At 37.2% G+C, this 19,954-nt stretch overlaps 1 long non-coding RNA gene across 1 annotated transcript; it reads right to left on the bottom strand.

Moving 5' to 3' along the window:
* Positions 1–346: 346 nt before the first annotated feature.
* Positions 347–11,526, bottom strand: LOC136302208 (uncharacterized). The gene is made up of 4 exons (XR_010724017.1): positions 11,088–11,526; positions 10,656–10,690; positions 1,536–1,611; positions 347–402 (listed from the first exon to the last, which is right to left on the bottom strand). It is a non-coding gene; the product is annotated as an uncharacterized lncRNA (long non-coding RNA).
* Between the last annotated feature and the right edge of the window lie 8,428 nt (positions 11,527–19,954).

The raw sequence follows: 19,954 nt of genomic DNA, 5'->3' as shown, positions 1-19,954 counted from the left end.
CTACAGGTGATAAATTCTCCAAAGATCAGCACATCTCTCCATTGAAGACGGATGTGATAGTCTGGGATCTGATATTCAATTTGCTGCTGTTTTTCTAGTAATAATTTTCCAATTTGAAAATTTCTCTAACCAAAATTCATTTCCATTTCTGCACCATATTGTACACAGTGCCAAAACTACTCTTGTGGAACTGGTCATGAAGTGAATGTGGAAAAACACAACTCAAAAAGAGAAGGCAGTAGTACTTTCTAACAGAAGAACTATGCAAAACCATGACACAGCAATAAGTGTAGAGACAACAGCTGGTAGTTCCAATTACATCTTACCCAAGGGATCTTCTTTTGTTCTAGGTCAGAATTTTCATAATTTAGGAGCAACAATATGTGATAAAAACATATAAACCTGTACAAAGCAAGTCAACAAGAATCACTAAGTATTTTATCACCAAAAGAACAAAATCTACAAAGTATTCATAACATAAATAAATGTTAATAGACAACATTTCATGGCTTTATTTACAGACAAAAAAATCCCACAGACTTCTGATTTTTCACTTATATATGCGTTATCTAAATAATTTTTATATTTGGGTTTATTCATGTCTAAAAGGAACGCAGACTTATGTTTTAGGAAGCATACAACATTGCTGCAGTAGTTACGTGAGCCTATTCTTTTCACCTTATTGGGCTAGAATCAGTAGGCCAAATACTCAGTCTGAGTTTTACAGGACTGCAAAGCAGACTAAATAACAGTATCGAGACTGCTTGGAAGAGATATGTTTGGACATGGCTACCTGATATCATAATCACACCCATCACAGCAGGCAGTGTGATATGCCCCTCAGGAGGATGTGAGGTGCCAAACTTTCACCACAGTGCTATTTAGAAAAGATGTGCAATTGTGATACTAAAACACTGCAAAGAAAAAAAATTCTGACCAAAGTGTTTTTTGACCAGGGGATTGGCTTTTGCTTCAGAACTTGTGCATCACCTGAAGTACACTGTACCTGAAGTACCAATCATAACTACTTAAAATTGAGATCTCTAATTATATATTCATGTGTGAATTACATCATTTCCTGACATTTTCTGTGAGTGGCATTTACAAATAAGAACAGATTTTAGCTTTAATCTTTGAAATAGTAAAATAAACAGAAAATTAAGATTCCCATTGCCTTTGCATATATTTTTAGCGAGGAAGTTTACATTTGCTGACTGAAAAATAAAAAATCATTAAACTAAGTATACATTACTTCCCATGCTCACTGCCAACCTTAGAAGTATCATCTGAATCATAACATATAATTTCCCAGAGCTGGCACTTCAGGAAAATAGTCACTCTTCAGATTAGAGGCTTACCATAGAAAAATACCAGCAGGAAATTAATATATTACATACACAGTTTTCCCTTGGAGATCTGGGAAAGGTGCAGGAGGAGAGAACTATGAAAGAGCTCCTCAAGGTTTCAGTGCATGTTAAAGTACATTAAAATGGGTGGAAGTATTCTTACTCCTCCATCAAGAAGGCATACTGTACCTGATAAGAGAAGTCATAAATAGTGCAGAAGGTTCCCTTTGACATCTTCAGCTCCTACATCTTTCAGTCACAGGCTCTATTAGAGATGCAATTGAGATGTTTATCCCAAAACCAAAACATTTCTTTCTCTGCCAATTGCAATCTCATGTACTACAGAGACTCCTCATTCTGATTCACTTCCAGAGAATATTAATGTAGACTGACCACATTGTAAGATGTAACCTAGACCTGCTAATGAAGTAATAGTGCTTTTCTTATGCTTTCATAGCCACAGAACCATTGATTTCTGCGGCAGTGAAACATATAAAGTTAGTCTGTGCTATAAATAGATTTGTCTTGCTGCATTAAATCTTGAAAAACTGAAGGATGGAAATTCTGTATAAACCCCCCATTCCTATATTTGGTTTATTTATTGCTACTATAAATCAAAGAGGAAGATTATAAAAAAATTAAAGGATCACTTACAAGATTTTTTTAAAATTATCTTTAAAAACCTGGTTTTAAATGTCTTAGAGATCAAGTCAAAGTGGTAAAGAGTCCTTTTCCTCATAGCAAAGAGCATTAGTAAAGGGTTTTGTTTCTCAGAGAAACTGAGATCAGGGAAATTTCAGTCTTGTTAACATTTGTGTGGAAAATATTTTATAGTGTCTCTGCTTACCCTTGAATACAAACAACTTTCCCTATTTTCCACAATTTTGCAGTTATTTCCTTAACCGCACTTTGCCTGGCACCCAGTTAACCATCTCCTCCTCTCTTTGGGAACTGGTCTCAAAGACTGCAAATGCAACAATTACTGAACAAAATAATCAGAATATCATGTGTCTGAGGTGAAGGGAATGGGACACATTAGAAAACTGTTGTGCTTCAGCTTAAAATTGCAATTCCTTTCATTATGAAGCCCACCTTTACAGTTGCCAGGCAGCCTGTCAGGCACACAAACCACAGAGATCACATACTCGGTCATTTCAGGTACTTTTGCTGCTAAACAGCTACCAGTGGTTAGAATGAAAAAGTTACATTTACAGAGAAAATATTTCAATTATGCAAATGGATAGGGAGGAACATGCCACTCCATTAGACCTGTGATGCAGATGATGACTTCCTCCTTGTCCTTGCCTAAGTTTTCATCTAGTGCCTCTCAAATGCTTTCATGCTTTTAGTAAAATGAGTCACTTTTCCATTTCACAGATATTTTTTTAGATATGGAACCTGTATGTTCCAATACAGAAACAGAAGAGAAGCAGGATGCATCAAATGCACACTGTGTTGTCATTTAAAGAACTTTTCCACAAAGAAAAACAGGACTGATTCACAAAGCAGAGAAAATTAATATCCAGTATTACTTGCTGGAAATAATATAACCAGTTCTGTCTCAAGGTTCCCTCAGGCATACCATAAGTTGAATAGGTATCAAAGTGAATAAACTATTCAGAGCTAAAACTTCACAGCCTGAGGTGTTAAAAACACAGTTAAGAGGAAGCCGCAGAGACTTAGACAACCATTACCCATATGGCACAGGACTCCATTCACCTGCATTATCAATACAGTATCTCTTCCTCAGAGCTACATCAAAAAAGAACTGCTTTTCTCCCTCCAGTTCATGATTTATAATAATAATAATAATGTTTCTAACATAGAAATACAATTCTTCTCTTAGTCTTTTCTTATTCCTCATCTGATGGTTTTATAGTATGGAGATTTATTAACAATAGCAATTAATTTTCGAAAAATAAAAGTGACTTATGCCCTTCTAGGTATTTTGATAGCTGCATTGGGAAGCTTATTCAAAATTAAGTCACCCAGTTTTATACATAAAATAAAGAAACTGATGAAGCACATGGCTATTAACTTCACAAACAGCACTTCCTCTTTGAAATTATAATCATGAATGCAATAAACTCATAATCTCTAGGAAAAAAGTCCTTTTGAAAATAATTGAAACAAATATCTAAGGTATATAATGACTAAGAAATGCAAATAAACTAGAGAGGTATGTATCAAGAGGAAAAGCACACATTTTGCAATGAGACAGGACATGAATACTGTTCCTCACATACAATTCATAAAGTTATGCGCCTTAGGCAGAGGCAATAGCCGGTAGAGTGTGGTCTGCAGTCAGCAATTACCTCATTGAGGTATCTTGTAGCAGATATGGACTATAATTGAATCACCCAGACTGGGCCTCATCCTGAGGCCTGTAGGAATTAGTGGCGCAGGTGGAAAATCAGTGCCAAGAGTGTGGCGCAGTTAGAATTATAACTTAAGGTGTTAGCAAGGGTTGGAAGGTTTTATAGTAGTTAGCAAGTACAGTAATTGGTATGGACACAGTAGCTGCCTTAAGAGTTTATTCAACAATAAGTGTTTACATTCTTTCCTGTGCTGTGTGCCAATGAGAATACACCTGTAACTGTAAACTATGTAGAGTGTATAAAACCTGCCATCTTACACACAATAAAGGGAGAACATAGCATTAATCATATTGATCAGACCTGCGATCACTGTTTGCTCTTGCCAACTTCCCACTTTTATTTGGGTTCCCCTGCGACTTTCGGTACCTAACAGTAATATTAACACTGAAAGAAAACCATTACTATATTTCACCAAACCACATGATGCCATGCTCTGGCATCAAACCATAACAAATTTGAGTCATATAAATCTAAAATGAAAAGAAAGAAGAGGTTAATCCATCTTGAGAGAAGTTCCCAAGCTTCTGTGCTGTGTGACTCTGGACAGCTAGAGGTGGAAAGATGTACTTTTCTCTAAGGTTTGCAATCAATGATGCAGGGTGTGGAGACTTAGTACTGTACCTTACATGCCAATCCCCACACTTGATTATAACTGTAATAACTAAAATTGTTTTTTAATCTATTTTTGTTTCTTTAATCTATCTTTGTTCCATTATTGCAAAGCATACGCTACAGTATAGACTTGTTTTTTGGCCTAAGTTGTAGAACAAACTCTAAATGTAGACAAAAGCATTTTGTTCACAGTGTACAACAAACCTTAAAACCAAGATATTGATGAGCAGCACCAACCACCCTATTTACCAAAATGTTCCTCTCTGACCTACCATGTGAATTGATCTAGAAACGGAAAATGTGAGAGTCCATACAGAATGGTTGAGTGAACAGGATTCACACAAAAAATTGTCCAACTTTTAGCACATAATGGAATGAGCATTCAACCCAAAATACCTTAATAAAAAATCTTTTCAATACTATGAAAAAAAATATTTGCATCTCTTCTTCTTTAAGACTAGGAATCTCACCTGACTGCTGCAACAGATTGTCTGATGTAATCTGGATGAAAGAAATTTGCTTTAAAGAAAAAAGCAGCACTAAAACCTAATTTCTTAGATTTAGTATTAAAATCATAGAGGCCTTTCAACTGAAGTAGTCTAGTAGGGGAAAACCTATGCTATGTTAATCTGATATCTGGAATTGCATCTAGCTAGAGTTAGATCTTGACTATCAACCCTCCAGTTCATCCTCCTGACCACAATTCTTTTAAAAGTCTTTTCCACCATACATTTCAGTCCCCAGCAAAGAAATAAAAAGTATTTCTGTGTTCATGTCAACCTGGCAATGAACTCCATGCTCTCTCTCGCTGATTTAAGCATTAAAAATTTCAAATGGTCTCTAGGCAAGTAAGGAGGCATATTGTGCTACTCTTTTTATTACATGAAAAATATGGACAAATCATTCCATTGTCAAAAGAACCCGCAGCCTCCAGATTCTGAAATAGCACTTCATTCCTCAGACACTAAAACTGTTCCTCTCTGAAGAGCCTTTTGTGACACAAACACACAGAAAGCCTTCTGGCTGTTTTATTATCTTACAGAGCCATGTGTTCTTTTGCAGAGGCCCCCACGCCTGCTGCAGCATCGACACCATAAATAAACAACACACTGCCATGCTGGAAAGGATGAGCCCTTTCAACAGGCCTCCATGGAGAAAGGCATCTCAGGGCTGCCTGCTGCTTGCCAAAGTGAAGTGTGATGAGCAGCAGGAGTGGGGCAGGCACGGACAGCCCCTCAGGAGAATGCTGGCTGGGAAAGGTTTTTAATTTATCTGCTTCCTTTAGCGATCATCCTGAGGATATTAGACTTCTGAAAACTGATGGCCTTCCCCTTGGGTGCTTTCCCTCTTTGTTTGCTCTCTCCCCTCAGATGTACGTGCACAATGCTGGCAAAGGATATATTGCTAGGAAAGGTTTGAAATCAGCTATAGACAAACCTGGGTAACCAACAGTCGGTGGGAAATCATGAGCTAAACCTCCCATCAGAGGTGGTGGGGTGCCCTTTTTGGAAGTCTCACAGAAGTATAAAGTACACACTCTGTGTAAGTATTTTTTTGTATCTTTTTATGGCTAAACACTGAGCACTGGCTAAACACTTTCTGCTTGCTTGAACAATTGATAGATTTTTTGTCTGGTCAGATGGCAAGGCTTGTACAAGTTTAGATCAGAAAAGCTCTGATGTGCTGTCATGCATAGCATCCACATCTCCATGCTGTCAACAAGAGAAGGACTTATAAAATTCAAACCTACAGAGGTGGTATTTGCATTCTTCTGCATGCCTCAGGAACAGCTGATAGAGGTCATCTGGCTTCTCTGCTGCTTAGTCAATAGCAAATAGGATTTGGAGATGCTGTCACTTTATTCAAGGCAATCCAAGACAGGCTCTGAAAAGTACCATGTCAGCTGAAATAGAGAATCCTGAGCTTCTGTAATGCTGAATAAATTCTGGACACTTTCAACTATAGAATTTAATTATAGAATAGTTTTGATTGGAAGGGACTTTAAAGATCACCTTGTTCCAACCTCACTGCCATGGACAGGGACAGCTTTCATCAGAGCTTATCTGGCTGCTCAGAGCCCCCCAACCTGGCCTTGAACACTTTCAGGGATGGGGCATTCACATCTTCTCTGGGCAACCTGATCCAGTGCCTTGCCATCCTCATAAAGAATAATCCTAATATCTAATCTAAACCTACTCCCTTCCAGTTTAAAGATATTTCCTCTTGTCCTGTCACTACATACTCTCCTGAAAAATCCTTCTCCATCTCTCTTGGTGGCCCCCTTTAGATCATGAGAGGCCCAGTTAGGTTACCCCAAAGTCTTCTCCAGACTGAACAATCCAAATTCTCCAATCTTGTCCTCTTAAGTAAGGTGTTCCAGCATCCTAACCCTTTTGGTTGCCCTTTTCTGGGCTTGATCCAACAGGCTCATGTCTTTCCTGAGCTGGGGACCCCAGAGCTGGATGCAGCACTCCAGGGGGAGTCTCACCAGAGCAAGGGGGAAGATTCCCATCCCTTGCCTGGCTGGCCATGCTGCTTTGAATCCAGCCCAGGACAGGACTGGCTTTCTGGGCTGTGAGTGCACATTGCCAGGGTGTGTCCAGTCTGTAAAAGTTTCTCACTAGCCCCATAGATAAAGGCATTTGTGTGCACATTGCAGCATCCCTGAGTAGCCAGGTGACATGAGTTCTGTCTATGTAGGGCACATCTGGTGTCCCTGGAGCAATACATAGCAACTCCTGCAGCCTCTGCCTCTCTGATCTGATGTGGTGAACCCCAAAGTCACATCAATTTCCTTTTACTATCATTTAGGAATTTTCTGTACACAGGTTAAATAGTTTGCTCCTAGTCTGTATAAAGGTCTAAGATCCTTCCCTAGCTAGAGAGTTAATACTCTTTGCAGACTCAAGGACTGAAGAAACCAATATTTGACACAATCTTTCTGAGAAGGTTGGCTAAAGCTACCTCCAGGGTAGCACTCCTACCTACCTTCAACCCCATTTCACTGAGACAAAGAGTATTATTGCAATGCTACTGTGTACAGTGGCTGCTGTGCAAGAGATCATTTTGAAAAAACAATCAAAATGGATCCCTCCCAGCAAGTAAACTATCACTGAGTAGAACTAAAAAAAAGATACTTCTCCCAGGCAAGTCATCAATGAGTGGAATTTGTGGCATCCCTGGCCATCTTTTCAGGACTCACTAGCAATTATTATTCAGCCAGAAACTACCAAAGAATGATATTGTATGAAATATTCCTTCATGCATGATGTTTGTTTTTCTTTATTCCAGATTTTTCATCCTTATCCAGTGGTCACTTTCCAAAATCATCTGGCAAACCAGATCTCCATTTCAACTCTGTTGTATGTCTTTCTACCTGGTGGCTCTCCTTTCAGCTGTCAGCTTCTACAAATTGATGTCAAATCATTCACAGTGCACTGCCTCTGCTTCTGTCATTCTGTTAGTGCCATTCAGGTCTGATAATTCCTGATGAGAACTTCATAGGAATAAATTTAAATACGTGTTTGAATTTTGTTTGTAAACAGTTCTTACTTGATGCCAACACATAAAGTAAAAACTGTATTCCCCACATATGAATTTACTTTCTTAAGCTCCACTGGCAAAAATGAGAAGAAAAAAAAAAAAGAAAAAAAGATGGTGCCCTCTTTTCCCTTTCAAAACAGCAAAAACATTCATGCATTCAACATTCCTAATTTACTTGTAGAAAGTACGTGTTCAAATATATTACTAAATGTGAAGACAGTAGAAACACTATTCTGTCTGAGAAGTAATAGAGTAATTACAGGGGATGAAAGGAAATTTGAAGACCAAATAGCCAAAACATTATTTCATTGAGAAACTGAAAATTGGAAGAGAAATGGGGGAACCATTAAGACATGAGCATATTTTACACACAAGCTAAATAGTATTTTACCAACAATTTCAATTTAATCACCAAAGTAAATAGTTTAGCAGTGAGGATATATCAAAAAGGTGCTACTGAATAGTAAACTTAAAGGTAGCAAATAGGCTGCTTAACAATTTTAAAATACATTTATGCTTGCTAGGTCTACTTATCTTGTAACTAATGAGGAAAAGTACTCAGATGGGAAGGATAAAAAGATAACCAAAATCAAAACACAATACAATAAAGGACAAAAAGCACAGCTTTCTTTCTTCTGAAAACTTTGGTCAAATTCTAGGACTCACAGATCTGTAGAAAAGAGAAAAGAGACATAGAGCTATCTGGATGAGTCTTCCAATAGAACAGACTCTTAAATACAAGATAACTTTGAAAGTCTCTGTTTGATGGCACCTTCAAAATTTGTCTTTTGTCTGTTGTTGTCCTCTCAGAGATGCAAAATATGACAAGTTCCTGTTAAAATCTTATTCTTTTTTATTATACTTAAGGTATGTGTAAAGTTCTAGTGAATTTCCTTGCCTGTTAAACATCTTTCCATTACACAGTGATTTGTTCTTAAAGATCTAACTAAAGAAAAATGTTTCTTTGACCTCCTCCAGGTTTTGCTGAGAACAAAATTGAGCTGGGTTTCTAAGGTCCTCTTTGAACTTGATTTCACTGCTGAAGAAAGGTTACAGTTAAATTAGGAGCTCCAACAAGTTTCTAAAACTTATATAAAACACTGTCCTAAGGACTTCATCCTCTGTCAAGTTTTAGTTTTCAAATGACATATTGTGTGCTATTTAAACGTTTTCTTCCTATCTCTTGAAAAGTGTGTTACAGTGTAATAGAGCTATGGCAGCAAATCTGTGAGTTTTTCATACCCATAATTTCAGAAAAATCTCCAAATAATACAATGATTTTTGTGGTCTTGATAGCAATTGTGAATTGTTTGAATTATTGTGAATGCTTCATTTATTGTTCCACATAAAGTGGGTACCATTAGTTAAGAACAGCAAAAAAAAGATGTTTTGTTCATCTAAATTCTGAATTTATGGAACATCTAACTTCTCCAGGGAAGAAATTCTTCTTTTCCCATATGCCTGAGAATAATCAATAATTAAAGATATTTGTGATATTAATGGCTCTATGAACATCCCAATCTCTCTATTTTTTAGGCATGGCTGATATTTCTGGAATACCACCAAGTCAAAGAACACAAAGAAAGAAGAGAAGGTACAATTTTTAAATAGGTGGAATCTCTCTTCTACTCTGGAAATGTGACTGATATCTGTTTGTCTGAGCTTCAGTTCATCCTCTGACAATCTGCGTAGCAGAAGATATTTTGATTTATTATCTCATATCTTTTACCAGCTCTCAAATTGTTGCTTTCAAGAGAATCATTTCCAAAACACATTTCAGCAGTGGTTCATATGCAAGTACTTCCTATTAATCAGGAAGCAGTCTACAAGAGAAAAATCTAACATATCTCTTTTCTGTACCCTCTGCAACAAGGTCCAAAAGACTTCAATATTGGGAATTGCCTATGTTCTGAAATGTCAATTCCTAGAGAAGAAAACTATTGTACGTTTGACATATGATACCTGGGACTTGATCCAAAGATTCCAGCAACTCCACCAGCTACTGCTGTGTGCAGATGGGTAACTTGCATACAGGTAAAGATTTAAATACTGGAATCTTTGGTTTTAATTTTCAGAAGTTTGTTGAAACTTTTGAAAAACTTCTGAAAAAACTCAATACTTTTTTTTTCCAATCCTTTTTCTCATTTTCAATTCTGAACCAGTGATAAGTACATGGACTTAGAGCTGTGTGTTTCAGTTTAATTAGTCAATGATACCATCCTGTTGAAAAAAGTGTCTAGCCAAGTCACTATACAGGTTGGTAAAGGATGCTTTGGAGTAGATCAAAGGTGAGCTGTAATATATAGCTGTGTCTGGTGCAAATTTTTTGTGGATTTTATTTAACCCTTTTGTGCTTTTGCTTCTGGATGATACGTAAGATGAAAGCAGCGGAATCCCAGGAGAAAAGAATATAAACTGAGACTGGAGAATAAATCAGGGAATGACAGCTGGTAGAAGGAGCTGTGGAAAAGGTATGGCAGAATCAAATTTCATTCCAGAAAGATTCAGAAACACTGGCCCAGAACAATATTGTGAGGCCTGAGACATTAAGTATTTGGTCAAAGACCAAAGTGTCTGTTCAGAAGTTTGTACATTAAATTATTGCAAAATAAATACTGATAAAATAACAAACACCTGCCTTGCAGAAGAAAACAGAATTACAGGTTTATGGTCTGGAAACTGACTTTGTATGATTTCTACATGAGTATATTACTCCTCTTCTACGACTATAAGTGTCTATAGCAAAGTCCAGTTGCAGTGTAAGAGATTTGTTTACCTTCAGCATCTGTTCCACACATTCTGCTGGGAATCCTGAAGTGAAAAATTAATTAATATTTTCTTCTTTTCCATTGGCTCTGTCCTCTATGAATAAATAATGCTGGTCATTTGTTAAATATTTGTTGTCTCATATTTCTTGTATCTCACATAATTAAAAAATTAATAACTACACTACTAATCTCCTGTGAAACCTTTGCATCAGTCTTCACCTTTGCTTCCTGGTTGCATTGCCTAGTCTCAACAGCCCTCTTCTTATCTGATGGTTAAACTTTTCTAAGCTTCACTTTGACCACAGACTATTTATGGTTTTTTCCCTTGGTTCATTAACATTTGTTTTCTAATTCTTCTCTCTTTATTTTTGAGTACTGTTTTCAATCTCTCAAGCATGTGCTTATTTAGGAATATGTGTGTGTGCTGCTCTTCTACTTACCACTCCTTCTGGCTCCTCTTGTACAGGTTAGAAGTTCTTCTTTCGATATTTTCTATCTTTGTTTTCCCTCCTACACGACTATATGACATCAAGGTCATATTTAAGCACACTTTTGTCTCTCATACTTGTGTCCCAGGATTATTTCCTACCTCAGTACTACTGAGGCAGATTTTTGTGTTAATCAATGTGAAACTAAGAACTGCTCATTTCTACAGTCTGCAATATCGCTGGTAAAATATATTTCTATTTTATTATATTTCTGACATCCACAGGATAATTTTAAATCACTCTTTATATGTAAGAGACCACAGTTTATACCTAACAGGTATATCTCATTACAACAGTCTCGCTACACTAGAAAATCATAGCTTTGTAGGAAATTTTATGGCATCACAATCTCAAGTTAACTTTTCCACACGTGTCACAAGCTCATCTGTCCTCAAACCCAAGCCACAAACTAATAAGACAGCAAAGAGTAGAGGTGACTGGTTTTTTTCTGCAGAAAAAAATCAACCTGTTAAAGAATCAACCTGTTTTCTTCAGCTGCACTGTGTGGTACCCTGAGGTTGAAGTAACAGCCATAGTCAAGCCACCTGTCTGGGAACCTCCCCACCTGGAAAACTCCTTTCCTTTGGATGACTCTCACAAATCCCACAGTGCTACCCTCCAATTCCATTCATAGTCCTGAGAATTCTGGAGAATCAAGTACAGTTTGATTACTCCTAAAATTCCTCACACATAATGGCTACCCACAACACCCAAAAGCACATCTGTCATTTTACACAACCTGTGTTGGCATCATCCTTCATGAATAAACATCTAGCCATCCCTTCTCACTCCATAGGAGCTGACATTCCAGGTTACATTATAACTACATTTTTATAAGATGTCCTCTGTGTAATCTTTTTTGATTGGGAAGCTGTTGCAGTGATGAGAAATTTGATAGTCCATCAACAAATCTGCATGTACTAATTGATCTGATATCCATGTAAGGCAAAACTACCTGACCCCTTTGCAAAGTCAAGGCAGAGAGAAAGCTTGTGAGGCTTTATAGGACGGCTTTTTCAATATTTATTCCCTGAGGTGGCTTTGGAGAGAGGAGGGAGGGCGCATTTTGCTCCACAGGAAAAAAATATCTTTATCACAAAAAGGGAGAATGAGGTATTCAGGGAATATATATCTTTCCAAATATTTTTAAATGGATGTGATTTTCTGGGCTTCATGATTATTTTATGAAGGGGCAACAAACTGATCTCATAGATTCTATTCCCCCTTGCACTTCTCTGTTCCAGAGGTTTTCTTCACTTATGTTTACAATTTGCACTTTTAAATTATAATGCTTATTTTACATTCCAATTAATTCTTCCAAAGTTTCATGCCACTATTTACAATTTCTTGTTTAACATATTTGAAGTTTAAGCCATAGTGGTCTCCAGGCAAGGGCAGTGCTAAGCAGGCAGCATAACAATGAGTATTAACTGCTCTTGAATAAAAATAAATCATCACAATTAGGGGAAGGTCTATGCTGCAAAGCATCATGCAGTTCAGTAGCAGGGGTCTGCCACGTACTGTGGCTCTTTTGCTGCAAAATTCCTAATTAGTTTGTTTTCTCCTATAGCGTATTTGTTTGAGTTGTATCCAATCTCACCAAAAGACAAAATTTTTCCTTTCCACACAATTATCAAGGGAGATTTTAAGTCACCTTACTATGTATCTTCTGAGTTAGCTTGGAAAGGGGGTTAGATTTAAGTTTGGGGGTTTTTTAGAAAATCCTTGATGGGATTCTGGCCACTGCTTGCTGAAATGTTATTTGTAAATCTCTGCTACAAGCCCAGATGAAGCATTCAAGGTTATGCTAATTTCAGCCCATGGCTCTGCTGGTGTGAAAAGCGAGGTTGTAAAATTCAAGTATTGGCTAAACTCTAAAATGTGAATATTTATGTCATGTTTTTCAATTGCCAAGCAATTGCCAAGTAGGCACACTACAGTTACAAGTCTTCTAAAGGTGCCTACCTGCTCTTACAGAGGGAACTGGAACAGGTGTCCCAGAAAGGATGTGAATTTCCCATTCCTGGAAATGTTCAAGGCCAGACTGGATGGGGGTCTGAGCAAACTGCTCGTGTGGAAGCAGTACACATGCAAGGCAGGGGGAATTTGAATTCAATGGTCTCTGAGGTCCCTTCCAAGGCTTTTTTGTGATTCTATGAAGGACAATCATGTTATCAAGAAAATAATTCCCAGAAGGCATAACCTCTACATAAATATTCAATATTTTATTTGACATATGTGATAATGAAATGATATGAGCAGCACCAGTATGAACTGTCAAGTATAAAGAGCCACAAATCCTCATGACTCTGATGTTGGTTTTAGTGAGTAAGTCTTGTTGATGCTGCTGCTAGGACTAATGTCAAACCTAAACACCAAAAAAGCAAGGAGAAGAAGAAAGCATTTTCTCTTGGGGATCAAAATTCTTTATTTTTTTTAAATATTTCTATATACACAGACACATACAGATATATATGCAATGAAGACATTTAGGGCATGCTATTTCTCCCCAACTGGCTTTGTCCCTTCCTCAATTATGAACCTTTCTGGAATGCCGCTAGACAGAAGGGCCTCTACTGTCTTCAGCAAATACTGAGTCAAGCCCCAAATTACCTTCATAAACATCATTAGTTTAAACAGCTCACAAAATGGCAGCACTGATATCTCAAACCCCAGGCTCCTCTAACTCATTTGCTCATTCAATATCTCCTCTTTGACTATATCCACTGAACATTTAACAGATATTTCTTTGGGAACTGTGTGCTAAATGTGAAACATTGGCATCCTGGAGGCTCACAAAAACTCAGTCTAACAATTTGGGATTTTTATTATTCCTCTTATTTTCTTTTCCGGCCCCAAGGAGGAGCAGTGCAAACCTTTTCAGAAGAGTGTAGTGACCCAACACTTGACAGAGAAATCTTAGAGTTTCATTGCAGTCTTTGTATTGGTAAATAGATTTTATTAAATGAGGTGAGGACAAAACCAAAAAAATCTGACTACCATTTCACATAATTTCTAGTGCAATTGTAAATTATGATTACGTGCAGTACAGAAGTATATACAGTCTCTGACCTTTGCTTTTATGGCCATAAAACTCTTCTAGTTGTAATGACAAATGCCTCAGAGACTGTCCTATTTGGAACAATAGCTACAAGGTGATTTGAGCCATATCTTATATCTGCCTCTTACAGATTTTCTTTTCAATGAAATGCTGTGATTAGAAAACTCTCCCAATAGCAATATGCAAGCAAACAGGTTGACAAAAATAAAAGTGACTTTAGCCACTTGCATCTGTAAGATGATTAAGCACAGAAAAGACCATTGTCATACAAACATTTGAAGCAAAAGACAGGGAGGGAGGGAGGGAGGGAGGGAAGGAGGGAGGGAAAGTGTTTCAATTCATCCTATCTGTTTAAAACAACATTACACTATCAGCTGTGCTGAAAGCCATTTTTTCTCTGTTACACTGTCTGCATTAAAATCTATTGAACCAATTCTCAGTAAAGCAAGTATCAAGTGAAGTCAATGGAGTGTCACCTTGCAGGAGTAGATACAGATCCATATTTCAAAGTTTGTCTTTGTAATCCTTCTAGCAACAACATCACTTTCCCTCTGAAATTTACCCATTCCCTTTTTAAGCACAAAAGGAATGCTTGCCAGCTGTCCCTGTGAAGAGAAAACTGCTTTAGCCCAAATAACTCACCTAGCTCTAAACCTGAATGTTCTTTTCCCTCACAGTAAACTGTGACCAACAGTGCAAATTCAAAAAATAATAATAAAAAAGCCAAGTCATCTATTCACATTATAGCACTGTTGTAGATGAGGTTATGTTACACTTATATTTAGTTACTCAAAAGATGCATATCGTTTGCCTAACAGTGCTAACAAATTTGGACTTATGCTTTGTAATGATTCACTGTGTTTCATCATAAAATGTACAATATTTTATCAGCAAAGGAAAATAGAATGTATTTTTATTTTTAATTTCTTCTAAGTATTTAAGCTTTTACAATGAATAGGTTACAAAGAAGTCCAAAATTTAGCTTTCCATGTAAATTATATGATTCCCCATATTGTATCTGTGTAATATGCAATATATGATAACTACTTCACTGCAGATAGCATAGGAAGATTTTACTATTGCAAAGTTCTTTTGAAATAAGTTGAGGCCTACTAAAATAATGATTCATTAAGATGGCTATTAATTTCAAGAACACACTTTCTATTCCCAGAACTTCAGCTGTGGTTCTGGCCAAAACCCTGTATTCTTTGTTTGATATTACTCAGTCCCCAGTTGGTCTCATTGAAAGGACCCTCCTGAGAGGTCTGGACAGGAAACCCCTGTTTGACTGGTAACTAATTACAGATTTCTACCTCCAGAGCTAAATTAGTAACCTTGTTAGATGTAACAGCCAAAGTCTGTTACCCCTTCTGGAAACATGAGCTCCTCTGTGGTTCCCAGAGAGGGATGTGACAGCTGAGAGTTATATTACTTTAATGGATTTTCACTTGTATCTTGATCATTCAGAAATATTCCTCTTCTTAATCATTCAGGCTGTTACAATTTTTTCATTTTCTTTTTCCATTGCACACATTTATTAGAGCTGTTTTTTCCCACAAAAATATATAAGGAAGGGAATTCCTGCAGCAGTCTTTTTTAAGGTGACCCTATGCCCTAGCATCTTCACAAAATATAGCATTAGCAAACTAAGCCAGGCTGTGACTTAGCAAAGTTCAGAGATAATTCAGGCAGTGAAATCACAGTGATAGAGTGTCAAATGTTTTCTTCTGCACTATAAAGGAAAACATTCTCTTTGAACTCAGCAAGGACTTTGTAGGACAGGAGGATTATTTGAACCAATTTTCAGCACACTCTTCTCAAACTGTTCTGTGTGTTGGAGGAAAGCTGCAGATCCCTAGGATGTAAATTGCAAATTGTTTCCCCCAGTCAGATAAAGGACACACACAAGGTTCTCCTTGTATTTATGTGTCTGGTGGAACTTGAGTCCGAGGCAAACACTTAGTCAATAAGAGCAAACATCAATAGCAATAAAAAAGACTTGTCTTTCCTTTTCCTCAAAGTCAATGGCATCTGTCTCATGTGATTTACTTGCCCCCTTTTGCAGGTAAAATGGTCCCAGGGCTGGAACAATTCTGTTTGATAGGCACATTTTACAACTATTTAAATGGCTGTCAATATCATCATCTATCTTCTGCCATCAGAAAGGTTGTCTTGCTAATATTTTTGTGTTTATCACATCTGCACTGACCATATGCACAGAGAGACTGTGTTGAAACCTTAATTTCTCTAATTCAGAAATTGCATGGCAATTTAGATGTCATTAGAACCTATCTAGCATTTCTACATCTTTCTAAGATCAACTAGTAAGGATAAACAATCAAGATCCACATTATCTTTAATGCCCTTTTATGTTTCCCATGTATTCACTACAGAACTGATTTCTGTAACTTAGCTTTAGTTGCTTTAAGAAAGGATGATTGTCTGGTAACATTGTGTGGTTAACCAAATACCAGATGCCTCATCCCAGCTTCAAATTTCAGTTTGACTCTTGAAGGACAGAAACAGAAGAGAATGAAGGACAGTCAGAGCTAACCAATTTCTTTTTGATTTGTCAAAAAATATGAATGGTTTTATTCTGTGTCACCTTAGCCTGGCCCTTGTCCCTAACAACCACTATACCTTCACACATTTGAATGTCTTGAAAAGAATTCACAAAAGGGAATTTGTTAAGTACAGTCTTGCAGAACTAAATGGACTTTGGTAGTATTTGTGTGCCATATCCTAAACATCAGCAAGCATTTCATCAGGCTTCTGAGTGCTTCCCTGTGCTGAATTAAAAGCACTGTGTGATGTATTTTGAAAAGAAAGTATTAAAAGAGCCTAAAAATACACCAAGAATAGGAAAGGAAAGCAAGGGGGGCAATGAAAACAATAAAGCATTTTAAGAGAAGCTGATATTGGAAGGACAGAAGGGGGAAAAGGAAATAAGTAGAACAATAACTTTGTAAAAGAAAAGGCTCAATGCACGTATGAATATGATGACTCATAAACTAACAATGTAAGTGATGTCTGTTATATTAATTGCATGACTTTTGGGGGTGTGTCTGGAAACACAGACACAAATTTTGTGGGTGCACATAGCAATTACACCACAGCAAAATTTTGCTCCAAAATAATGTTAGCAATTCTGTTATATTACAGAAGTATGTCTTTTCAAGTAAGGACCTGACAGTAAAGCTCTCGGTGTCTGTGTTAATCTGGCTTTCCTGTTTCACAACAAACAGATCACACTTGTCACATACAGTCTGACCTCCCTGAATTTTTTCGTTTTCATCATCTTTGCATATACCATTGCTCAAAACTATTCATAGGGCTGTATCCTCCTTATGGAATAAGTGTCTGTATGTTTGGGGTTTTTTAAAATGTCCCTCATCTTTCATCATACAGAGCAAATCAGGAATTTTCCTTGATCTGGGACACTGTAATGCCTAATGCCCTGCAATGAATCTCAAATAGTTGTATCTGTTTTGTCCATAGAACTGGAAATAAATTTTTATATATTTTGAAGGTCATTAGATCAAAGCCAAATGTATGACTCATGATTTCTTAGTCTGTCCCAGCTTCAAAGTAAAATACTTCACTTGAGCTGCTGTGACAGTGATTGTTCAGCATCCTGTCCAGGACACAAGATGGAATTTCACACTCAGTTTGCAGTGGGAGAAATAAAGACATAAAATTTGCTAGTATAAGACATAGAGAGGATATCAAGTCATGAATAGATTGCAGTAAAGCTTAAAATCAAACAAAACTTAATCTGATAGTAAACAAAAAGATTTCTGTGGGTTTATTGCCAGATGCTGTAAACTCCCTTTAGCTGTGAATTCAATTGATGTTCCTTTCCAACATCAATAGATGCTGTGAAAGTTTGACAGTGTCCCAATAAGGGCTCTGAATAGTCCCAGGGAGCACAACTAAGCCTTGAACTTCAGAGAATGACACATTAGAGCAAGAGGCTCAACCTTAGTGACCAAGCTTACAACATTACACCAGTTAAAGATTATTACCCACAAAAAAAAGGATTAGAGATTCTTGTTTAAAACAAAAGCTGACGTTGTGCTTTATAGTTGTATATCCCCAAGGAGAGAGGAACAACTGCAGTAGCCAACTGTACAGACCAAATGAGCTGAGGTGTTGATGTGGACTGCACCTGCACTCATATAATGTGAAAAAAAAGTCTCTAGAGTCCCTGTCTACAGAGGAAAATAAATAAATAAATAAATAAATAAATAAAAACCCAAAATGAAACAACAACCTGCTTCTTCACAAAGGTCCTGGCTTATTAATGTGTTAAGTCTATGCTCATTCACAGAATCACAGAATCACAGAATCACAGAAACCTTATTCACTTAAACCTGTACAAATACACCAAAATTGGTAGCAATAATGGACCTGCATTTCAGTGCCCTATGAAATTCGTGCCTCTCTGTCCTCTGAACAGATTTTTAACAGGTTTTAATTACAAAACTGTTTTATTTTTTCTAATTTTTATTATTGTTGTTTTGTTGTTCATTAGTCTCATCCTTGATATTACTCAATAAAGCAGAGCAATGAGTACAAAGTAAATATAGGTAAGATCCTCATAAGCAGTGCAGAATATGAAGTCTAGAGCATATAAGTATATATGTAAACTCTTCTCTAGAAAACAAAATTATTAGAAGCAATACATAGTGTACTATCACTGACAACTGTGAAAAGCAATTAATTTTGGAGAAGCTGTAGGTTTTTGTACAGTCCTCCTAGACTTAGGATTTTGTGTCCTGAAGAAAGGTATGTCCAGAAAGTGCAATACCAGCAGTATAACTATGAAGCTCAAAAAGAGTGCATTACCTTTAAATTACATTAGACATTACACATCTGCATAGACAGTAGAATGCAGCGACATACTGTACAACTACATTTGTAATTCCAGTTTTCATGATACTCATGTGTGTAGCAAGATGCTCTGCCTGGAATGTGGCAAAACAAACAGTGCCCTGTCTGCAAAGCTATCAGTGCTGAACTGAGAGGGGTGTCATTTTGCTTTTGGTGTTGAATTATGTTAAAACCAGTCTGACTCATCAATCCCAAAGTTAAACACCCTGATATCAGGGTGAAGATGTGGCAGACATGGTAAATTACCCTCATCAAAAATGCTGAGCTGGTACAGTTGGCCTGAGACATATGACTGACGGTCAATCACTTTGAACTATGAAAGTCTAGTCCCACTTTCAAACAGCAGGTTCTTCTTGGAGTGTGTGCAGAGATTCCTCCCTTGGGTGGGGGTGCCTCCCAAGGCTGAGCAAAAGGGATTTGCCCAATGTCATTGGTATGGGTGAGCAACATCAATCTCTACTTAATAACTGTCCTTTGCTAGCTTTAATATAGCTTCTTTAATGTAGTACACTATACTGTACTATTCTAAAATAGCAGTTTTAGCTTCTACACTGTGCAGTAAATAATTCTGATTCTAAATAAGATCTTTTTGTCTAGTTGTTTATCATAGTAAGTCATTCCTTTTTACGTGAATGTATCTCATTTGCCATCCTTGATCCTACAGCACAAAGTTGAACAAAGGTCCAACCACACCTCTGTAATTCTTTAGATTGAAGCCACTGAGAAAGTCTGGGTCTAGGATTGAATCCAGCTGCAGCCAGGCTCCTCTCTGAGAAGGACTTCAGAAAGAAGGGGGTCCTTCCTGCACGTCATGACTCAGTGGATCGCTTCTCTAATAAACTGTCTGAAGCTCCCTCTCCAGACA

Source organism: Chamaea fasciata, unplaced genomic scaffold, assembly GCF_029207755.1.
Source record: "Chamaea fasciata isolate MVZ Bird 193981 ecotype frontalis unplaced genomic scaffold, bChaFas1.0.hap1 SCAF_1, whole genome shotgun sequence".
Classification (NCBI taxonomy): Eukaryota; Metazoa; Chordata; class Aves; order Passeriformes; family Sylviidae; genus Chamaea; species Chamaea fasciata.
Note: the sequence above shows the minus strand (reverse complement) of the source record. Positions and strands in the feature narration are given on the sequence as shown.